The sequence below is a fragment of the Phoca vitulina genome, unplaced genomic scaffold, assembly GCF_004348235.1.
Source record: "Phoca vitulina isolate PV1807 unplaced genomic scaffold, GSC_HSeal_1.0 scaffold598, whole genome shotgun sequence".
NCBI lineage: Eukaryota > Metazoa > Chordata > Mammalia > Carnivora > Phocidae > Phoca > Phoca vitulina.
Window position 1 is genome coordinate 5381 of NW_022590285.1, and position 9631 is coordinate 15011.

A 9631-nucleotide genomic window follows, 5' to 3' on the forward strand; every position below is an offset into this window, starting at 1 on the left:
CAGATGAAATGAGAACAAGCCCCTCAGCTCCGTAACCCTCACAGCCCAAGACAAACTAATTAAGAGACTGCAGCCAGCACATTAGTTTCACCTGGAAGCCACCTCGGACCCTCTGTGAGGCCAAGCTCAGGTGTGCCGCCCCCACCCAACTCACCCTTCAGCCCCTTCAGCCAACAGCTAATGAGCTCGGGCTGTGGCTGGGACTCCAAATGATTCACTGCCTCAACAGGGCAAGATGCATCTGGAGGGTCCTTGGGGCAGCCCCCAGCACCACAAATGCACAGAGAGCCCTATACGTGCAGGCCACACAAAACAGAAAGCAAGTAAGAGAGTCGCACTGGATTAATTCCTCCACCCCCAACCCTGTTAAGATAGTCCCAAACTCAAGAACAGTCTTTGTTAATGCTGAGGCCACTTTTTGGGAGCTATTCAGGGAGGCTGTTACACATGTGGATTTCTAGGGCTCATCCCAGACCTACATTGATTTGGAATCTCTGCGGACAGAACCATGAGAATGTGCATTTTGCATTTTTAGGAAGCGCCCCCCCACCCCCCAATGCTCACTGAAACTGAAAACACAGTTGAAACCAGGGGGCTGGGGATTTGCAGTTTCCTGCGTGACCTTGGGCCAGCCACCCAAACTGAGCCAGGATTTTCTCCTCTATAAATGGGAATTAACAGCACCTGTCTCATAGCTGGGAGCACTGAAGAGGTTTACACACACATGCACTCACACGCACACACACACACCCCCTAGTACGGTGCCTGGCAAATGTTAGTTCCTTTTCCTTAATAGTGATTGGCCACACACTGGAAAGCCTAGAGAGCTTTACAGAAGTACACAGCCTGCACGCAGCCCCTAGAGATTCCGATCTAAATTGTCTAGGGTGGGGCCCCTTAGCAAGAGGATTTTTTAAAAAAGCATTCCAGGGGATCTGAAAGAGCAGTCAGGGTTGAAAACCATACCCTGGAAACTGCCAATAAAAGTCAACTATTCTTGGGGGCACCTGGGTGGCTCTGACCGTTGAGCCTCCAACTCCATCTCAGCTCAGGTCTTGATCTCAGGGTGGTGAGTTCAAGCCCCGGGATGGGCTCCACTCTGGGTGGGGGGCGGGTTTCAACTGTTCTTTCTCTTCAAGAGAATGCACTTCCACTGCATTCTGGAATTCCCAAAAGGTGTACAGAGGAGAAGCTGTGTTGAGGCTCTTACCAGGGACTGGGTGCGCGCAGATTCCACCCCAAGCAGCCCTTTGCAGGTACCTGCAGAAGAAAGTGGCTGCAACCTGCTAGGCTGGGCGATTCTTTTTCTCCTGACAGAGCTGCAAGGAGGCAGGACAGGAAGTGGAGTCCCTGCTGGGCCCTCAGGTCTGCGGTGAAGTGCTGTCTCCACAGGAATACGCAGATCAAAGAGAGCCTGAAGCTAGCAGCACCTTCTCCCACAGACGTCCAAAGAGAGCCGCCCACCCTTAGCTCGACTCCCACCTTCTCACCTCCCTACTCCCGGCCTCCCTCCCCTCCCCCGCCCCCCACCCAAACACCCAGGAGGGCTCCTCTAAGCGCTGGTTTGCAAGGAAAAGGCTCAGTGGATATTTGGGCAGAGGAATTAACCCGAATCTGCAAGGCAGCCTGCCTATCCCTACACCAAGGCGACACCCGCCGCCTGCCGCAGTCCTGCCTTGGCACTCCTCCCTCACCTTAACACAGACCCCGGGAAGCTACAGGGATTGGCGGGGGACTGCGGGGACGCGAAGCACCCGCGGCTGGGGCTGGAGACGGGGCATCTTGGGGTTGCAGGAGGTGGGCGGGGCCCGCGTGTTCCTCTTTTAGTTGCTCAGGGTTTCTTGAATACCCTCCAAGCTTACTTTGTGCCCCAAGACCCCAACATCCATTCACGCCTCCCTGCTGACCCAAACCAAGAGGAACTTCTTCACCTCTTCCCCCAAATCCCTCCCCACTGGAAAAAAAAAAAAAAAGGCATCGGATACTCTGCGTATAAATAGAAAATAATTACTAGTGAGGTGGTCATGTTCCTTCGCCTAGTTTTGGTGGGTCTCTTTGTTCAGTTTTGGGCAGGCGCACGGAGAGCGTGCATCCACACGCGCACACATGGGTCCCCGCCGGAGGTGTGGGGAGGGTGTGTGTCTGTGTGTAGGCGGTGGGACACATGGCGACCCCGTTGCCCACACTCGGAAAGAAGATCGAGCTTGCGCCCAACCCTCCAGCTATTGGAAGACTGCCTGTCGCTCTTCAACCCCGCCCGCCCAGACCTCACGCCAACCCTGGCCTCTGTTGGGTCTGGGGGCTGCGTCCCCGTGGCGGTGTCCTCCGCCTCCAAAGTTGTGCGAATCAATTTAGACACTTTTTAAAAAAGCAAAAGGCAAATAGCTCCATTAATCCCCAAATGCCTTCTCCCATCTGCTGCCACTTGCTCGCGCTGGGACTTGCATAATGAATAAGGCAACCGGGAAAGTTGACGAATCAGGGTGTTGGGGGGCGGCGGGGTGGTGGGGATTGGTGAACGGGGCTCCCGCCCTTGAAGTCCACGCCAACCCCGGCAAGGGGCTCAGCGCGCAGCTGAGGCCGCGGCCCCCAGCAAGGAGAGGTGGTGACCGGGGAAAGGGGCGAGGGTTTTGGGCAGGGGGAGGCAACCGAGGTCCCAACTGCAGGGACCAGGCAGCTCAGGGAGAGCGAGGAGGCCGCTCCAGGCAGGGCTTTTGTTCTCGCCCTCCCCTCTCCTTCCACCTCCCTCGCCTCTTTTTCGCGAGCCCTACGAATTGCAGGCGGCACACACTCCTTCCGTCCCTCCCTCCCTCCCTCACACACGCGCGCGCGGGCTCACACACGCCCCCCTTCCCTTTCGAGCTCGCCTGCTCTGTTTACCTAGAGGCTAGGATGTGGAATCCGAGCGGGGGACCCCTCCCCAAAACCCAAGACTTCGGGGCCACAGGCTCCCGGGCTGTGTGTCTCAGATCCGCTTCAATCCTAGGCGGGAGGGGGCGGCGAGAGGGTGAAGGGGGCAGAGACCCCCGACACACACACACATACACACGCGCAAATCCACACCTGTGCGGTGCCCAGCGCCCCCTCTCCGCGCTCCCAGCCGAAGTTGGCTTTCCCGGGCGACCTCCCCCAGCGGAGACGCGGGGGGTTGGGAGAGGGAGCGCCATTGCCCGCGGAAAGGTGGAGAGGGAAGAGCAGGGAGAGCGGCGCCCGGAGGGGAGGCGGAGGGGGGAGGCAGCCCACCTGGACATGTGTTCCCTTTGGGGCCGGTGCGCTTTCTCCAGCCCCAGCTTGGTGAAGATGCCTACAAGCACCATGACGGCCACCACCCCGCAGATGATGTAAACGATCAGGTTGGTCTTGTCCTTGGTGGGGTCGTGCAGGGGGTCGTCCTTGCGCGCAGGGGGCTTGCCGGTGTTGAGCCACAGCGGAGTGTCCTAGTTGGTGCAGGTGCTCTGTCTGGTTCAGTCGCCGCTTCTTAAACGTGCAGCAGAACCGGAAGCCACAAGTCCCGCAGCAGAAGATGAAGTCGCCCGAGCTGCAGTTGAACGGCGGGTCCCACTGGCCCATGACATCGAAGTAGCCCCTGCAGAAGTCTGGCGTGGGCGCCCGGGTGGGCGGAGCGTCCGAGACCCCCGCGCCCTCGCCGGCCTCTCCGGAGGCGGCCCCGGAGCGGTTGCCCCCCGCCAGCACTACCACGCCGCCCAGCTGCGCCAGCTGCCCGTGCCCCGCTCGCTCCTGCGCCCGGCACACGCGGGCGCACAGCTCGGTGAGGAAGCAGCCGAGGAGCAGCCGGAGGACGCGGCGCATCGTGTCTCCCAGCCCGGGCTCGGCCGCTCGGCCGCCGCTGCAGCCGCTGCAGCCGCCTCTCGAGGCGCGGCCGAAGCTGCCGAGGCTGCTGCCGGGGGCTGCGAGCCGCCGCGGGCCGCACATGCAGGGAGCGGCGCGGGGCGCTCGGTGGTCGGCGGCCACTGCGCTCGGCTCAGCCCGCGTTCGCCTCCAGCGCGCCGCGCGCCGAGGGGCCGGCCGGGCAGGAGCGCGCCTGGCCGGGCGGGGGGAGGATGAGCGGGGGCAAGCGCCGGGTGCAGGTCCCGCCGGCTACGGGGAGAGGCGGGGGCTGGCGAGCAGGGGAGAGTCGGTCTCTTCGCGCTTCCCCTCCGCCGGCGGCTCCGGACAAGCCGCCCCGCGCCCGATCCTTCTCACCTCTCCAGCTCGCCAAGTGCGCTGGAGAGAGCGAAGCAACACTTGTGGAATGAAGAGAGGGCAGGAGGGAAGGGGGAGGGGAGGAGGGTGAGCAGAGGAGGGGGGGGTGGAACGGGCGCGAGCTCGAGAGGGGCGGGGGCGCGGAAGAGGTGACTCGGGCGGGCGGGCGGGAGCGAGTTGGGGGGCGCGCAGAGCTGAGCTAGGCTGACTGGCGGGCGGGGAGGGGGGAGCTTCTTCGGCAGCCGCCGGGGCTGAAGGCACCGCTCGGGTTTCCCGGCAGGTGGAGGACCGCTGCCGGACCTCCCGCGCCCTCTCTGGGCGGGAGGCGCGGCTCAGACCTGTTCTGGGCGCAGAGGCGGCTCCGGCCGTGCCTTTTTCAGGCGTGCGTGCGCACAAGCTACGGCTCGAAAATGCCCTCCAGGGAAGGGGTGACTCGGAGGGGATAAGGACAGACTAAGTGGCTCCCACTCCAAAGCAGACGGGGGCACAGTCTGATTAGGCTCGCCCTTTCCAGGTGCACCGGACCACCTCGCCCTTCCCCCGACTGCGCCCTCCAGCCAGGCGCGCCTCCCGGATGGTGGAACTCCCGGGGAGGAGCCGAGGACCAAGGCTGAGCTGAGAAGGCGGGGTGGCAAGCCACTGGGGCCCGGGGTAGGCACCCCCGGGAGAGGGCCGTGGGACGAACTATAGTCAAAGAAGCGCAGCGGGTAGGGAGGAGGCAGCAGACAAGGCCAAGGCAGTGGCACGTCCCACGTCCCGGAATGTCTTTCCTTGGACTCTCCTAGGCCCCTGGACCTGCCACTTTCTGTCCCTCTACGACCTCGCAGCGTTCCCTGCGTTCCACAGGAGGGCACACCGCGGCGCCGCCTCTGCGCGCCCAGATCTGGTGCAGCGCAAGGCCTGGGCACCCAGCCTCAGCCACCCTCCCGCACCTGGAGCCCGCGTGTGGGTCTCCGGAGCCGGCTAGCCCCTGTGCTCACCGAACCCCCCCCCCCCCCCCCCCCCCCCCCCCCCCCCCTGCTGCGTCCCCCCCCCCGGCCTCCCCCCCCGCCCCCCCCCCCCCCCCCCCCGCCCCAGACATCCTCACCTAGTGCTGCGGAGTCCGGCCTTGGGCCCTCAGCTTCCAGCCTCCGGTCGCCTGTCAGCAGTTTCCAAATCGGCCTTCTCCAACTCAGCCGATTCCAGTCATCCGGCGGCCCTCTCGCATTTCTCCCACTTCTTTCCTCTGCTTGAATTTGACTCCGGTAGCCCCCAAAACGGGATGTGCACCAAAGCTGCTACACCGAATTTAGATCTCCACACGCCCCTGCGTTTTGTTTTTAATTGCATTAACTAAGTATACACTTTGCAGTCAGCTAGGCGATTTGCAGGGAAATGATGTCTCCACCACAATCCCCTCCATAGGACTGCAGTCGGGGGCTTCTCCGGGCGTTTTCAAAGCGCCAAAAAGTTGGGCCACAAATAAAATGACATCCTGGGTCCCCTTAATGGAAAAAGCATGGAGTGTGGGTGTTGGACTCTACTGCAAGTTTTTCAGAAGGAGAGGGACTTTAGCTAATTGTGCTTTCTCTCTGATGAATGTCACCTGTCTTCCCAAAGACTAGCCAAGAATGACCCTGTTCCAGCAAAAACACCAGGCCAACACTGATGGAGCATATCCAGGAGTATACCAGCCCTAGAATATTCGTTGAACTGCGGGCTGTATTTTGTCCCAAACCCACCTGGACAAGGTATGAAATTGCTTAGTCTAAATTCATCAGCTCCATCATAATGGGATCCCCAAAATAGGATAGTGTGGCACGTCTGTCGACCCACACCCACCACCACTGTGTGAGTCTCTACAAACACAAGCATTGGTGTGTGAGCTAATGATAGCTGACATTTATTCAGTGCTTGCAACATGCCCACTAAGCTTGTCTTTTCTAAAATCACCTCCTCACAGATGCTTAGAGCAGTGCCTAGCATCTAGCAGACAATCTGGGAATATTTGCTACAACATTTGAGGGACTGATCTCATTTAGCTCTATCTGCTAGATAATATAACCAGGCCCACACAACAGAGGAAGAGACTGAGGCCCAAAGCAATTAAACCAGTTTCCCATAGTAGCACAGGGAGGAAGTGCCTCCCTTGGCTTCTGACCCAAGAAATTTGACTCCTGGGCCTGTGTTCTAACCACTGCAGGTAATGCCTTCCTAAAACAGGCCTCCAGACTCCCTATCCACCTGATGTTACAATATATGTTTGGTTTCTGTCTGTCTCCCCACACTGAAATGGTAAACTCCAGGGCAGAAAGGGGCCTTGACTCGTGCAGTCTCCCAGCACCTACAGCAGCGCTGGATGTGAGAAGCACTCAAAAAATATTTACAGTTTGCTTTGATTCACTTGTTCAGGTCTTCAATGCAAGACCCTTGGTGTTAACCCGAGAGGAAAGGGACAGACAATGGAGTTTCTGCTGTGGGGACCTTGCAGAGGGGTTGGGATATTTCTATGCACTAAATTAGAATCCAGGAGGGCTGCTCCAGCAGACTTGCCAAGGTCCAGGAAGCTGAGGCTCAGAGAGGTTAAGGGCTTTGTCCAAGGTCAAGTGGCCAGCAAATGGGAAAGCCAGGGCTAGATGCAGCCTGCCAGACTTCTAATCTCTGGTTTCCTGCCTTCCCACCCCACTGCACCCCACTGAGGTACCTCCCAGCCAGCATCAGGGCTGGGAGCTTAGGGCAACAACCTGATAGAAGAGTAGGTCACAGACACCTTCCCCCAAGTGCTGGGGGTTTTCAGACACTTCTAAATTTAATTGGAAAAAAGAAAAAAAAATCTTAGCGAAAAGAGACAAAATCTAGACAGAAAAGTCCATTTTAGAAGCTGCCTCCGATCTCCGTAAAGTATTGCCTGTCACCAGGACATTTGAGTCCGGTCCTCAGAGGAGACTCACTCTGGCCGCAGTTCCCAGCTTTAATTAACAGAGACTGCCCCCTGTTTGGGACAAGGAGAGTGCAGGGATCCTGCTTGGGAAAGAAGCCCACCTGATCTTACCCCTCATGGCTTATTTGCCAGATCCCAAACCTTAAGCCTGCTATTGCCCCGCCACCGCCCCCTGCCCTGAGTTTCACCCAAACCAAATTCCCTTGCTGCACCTGCCTGCCAAGGCTGCTGCTGCACTCTGGAATATTGTCCACACCTGTTTCCCAAGCCTTTGAAAAACATAAGAGGGAAGAACCGTCTAGGTTCATTTTCCTCTTTAAAGGAAGAAAGTCCCTTCTTTTTTTAAGATTTTATTTATTTGAGAGAGAGAGAGAGAGAGCATGGGGAAGGGGGAGAGGGAGAAGCAGATTCCCCACTGAGCAGGGAGCCCAAGGTCATGACCTGAGCAGAAGGCAGATGCTTAACCGACTGAGCCACCCAGGCGCCCCGGAAGAAAGTCCCTTTCCTCTGGGTATGTCCACTCAATCAATAGAGTCACTACCTGCTAATAGATGTGTGGTTATTGAGAACATGCCCCCATTCAGAACACGTGATTGAGAAAGTATTTCTTTCAGGGCTCCTGAGTGGGGGAGGGGGTTTTAGAAACTTCCTAATTGAAACACCTGGCAAGTTCATGGAAGATGAAAAATCATCAAATACCACCCCCCACCACTAGCCAAATGAATTCATGCAAATGTGTTGAAATTAAAATGCAGCTCTTAATGAAAATACTTTCTATGAAAGAGATGATGACATTATTATTTACAACACAGGCACTTTTAATATCTAAAGAAGAATCTCCTTTGCTCTAGGCTTAATTATGTCAGATGGCAGAATGGCTTGCAACAAGACCAAAATCCCTACTCCCCAACAATTAGGGGAGGGAACAACGTTACAAAGAATCTTTACTTACCAAGACTTGCAACCAGGGTCCATCAGCAAGTCAGCAAATTAGATTATGTGTGCAGTGGCCCTCACTGGAGGGAGTTGTTTGTTAATAAGTCCTCATCAGATAGCTTTTAGGGTTTCAAAAAGGTTTCTTAGCGACTGTTAGCCTTGAGGAAGAAAAAAAAGAAAAAGAGATGACACAGAAGCTTTTGGTTTGAAACCTAAGGAGCTACCTGGGTGAAAATCGAAACTGGACCCCCCCCCCCCCAGACCAAGGCCAAGGAGAGACCAAAGAAAAGAGGCAGACCTCTCCAGAAAGGTAAGTAGGAGGGGTAATAAGCAAAGGAACTTACAAGGCTTATCCTGGGCCCCCCACAACAAGGGGATCTCTGCGCCTGCCTGCCAGAATCTTACAAGTTTATATTATCTAGAGGCTTCAGTGGGGGTCAGTAGTGTATGGTCCAGATGGTCCTAACAGCACTTTGCTGTCTCAAGGCCGCATCCTTGAAATAGATTCCTAGTGCCAGAACAGTGGGTGGAATATACATCTGAGGACAGCGGAGGGGGGAGGACCCTCTGCCCACCTGCTACCCCCGGGGTCAGCCGGAGGTCATGTCCCCTGGATGACTTCCTCCAACAGAAGCCAAAACCGGGCTAGGCCCTTGCCATGCTCAAGCAACACGCTGATTTGATATATTTTATTCTCTTATTCTGAGAAGATAAAGGATCCCTTATGGAAGAAGTCAAGTGGGTCTGAAGTATGATTTCCCCAGACTGCAAGAGGTATGTGAGATGACTTTTGGTTTTACCCCCAAAGATTTTTTTTTAATAGTTTTAGATTTATTTCAATGTGTAGCAGAAAAAAAATAATGGCACATCAAACACGTGGCTTCACGGGCATAAATATTTAAGGTGTACATCAATTTAAAGTCAATGTAAGAAAAATAATAAATACGTTATAGTATTTATTAGTGAAATATAAAGAAAATGTGAAGTGCCTGGTGTTTAGGAGACATGGGTTTTGGTATCAGGACGGGGCTTCTCAGCTTCAGCGCTCCTGACGTTTTAGGGTGGATCCTTCTGTGTGGTGGGGGGCTGTCCTGTGCATTGCAGGAGGCTTAGCAGGATCCCCGGGCTCTACCCACTAGATGCCAGTAGCAACTCCCCATCGTGACAACCAAACACTCTTGGCAAGCAGACATTGCAAAATCGACTGAGAACCAGTGATTCCTGCCTATGTTTAAATCCTGCTTCTTTCTCATCTGAGGTCTAGGACCTCCAATGAGACGTCACTTCTCTAAGCCTCAGTTTTCCTATCTATAAGATGGGGATAAGAATGGTGTCTTTTCCCGGGAATATTACAGACACTCTGTATCTGGTGCAGAGTGCTTAGCACAATGAACAGAACCTTGGCAGGGCTTAGTAAAAGGTCATTCTTATTGCAGGAAGCTTGAGGGGGCCTACTGGGTGCCCTGAGTGTTGGGGAGACAGATGGCTAAGACAAAATCCTTGCCCTCGAGGACCTCCAAATCTCCAGGGCAAGTTAGAATATGCCTACTGTGCAGTCTTACAGGATCCCAT

The 9631-nt window shown here is 56.0% G+C and overlaps 1 long non-coding RNA gene and 1 pseudogene across 1 annotated transcript; one reads left to right on the forward strand and one right to left on the reverse strand.

Annotated features, from left to right (window-relative positions):
- Positions 1–2826: 2826 nt before the first annotated feature.
- On the reverse strand, positions 2827–4242 carry LOC116629318 (annotated as a pseudogene).
- Positions 4243–4484: 242 nt separating this feature from the next.
- LOC116629317 lies at positions 4485–8936 on the forward strand. Its single transcript, XR_004298729.1, has 3 exons — positions 4485–4854; positions 5803–5933; positions 8770–8936. It is a non-coding gene; the product is annotated as an uncharacterized LOC116629317 (long non-coding RNA).
- Positions 8937–9631: the final 695 nt, after the last annotated feature.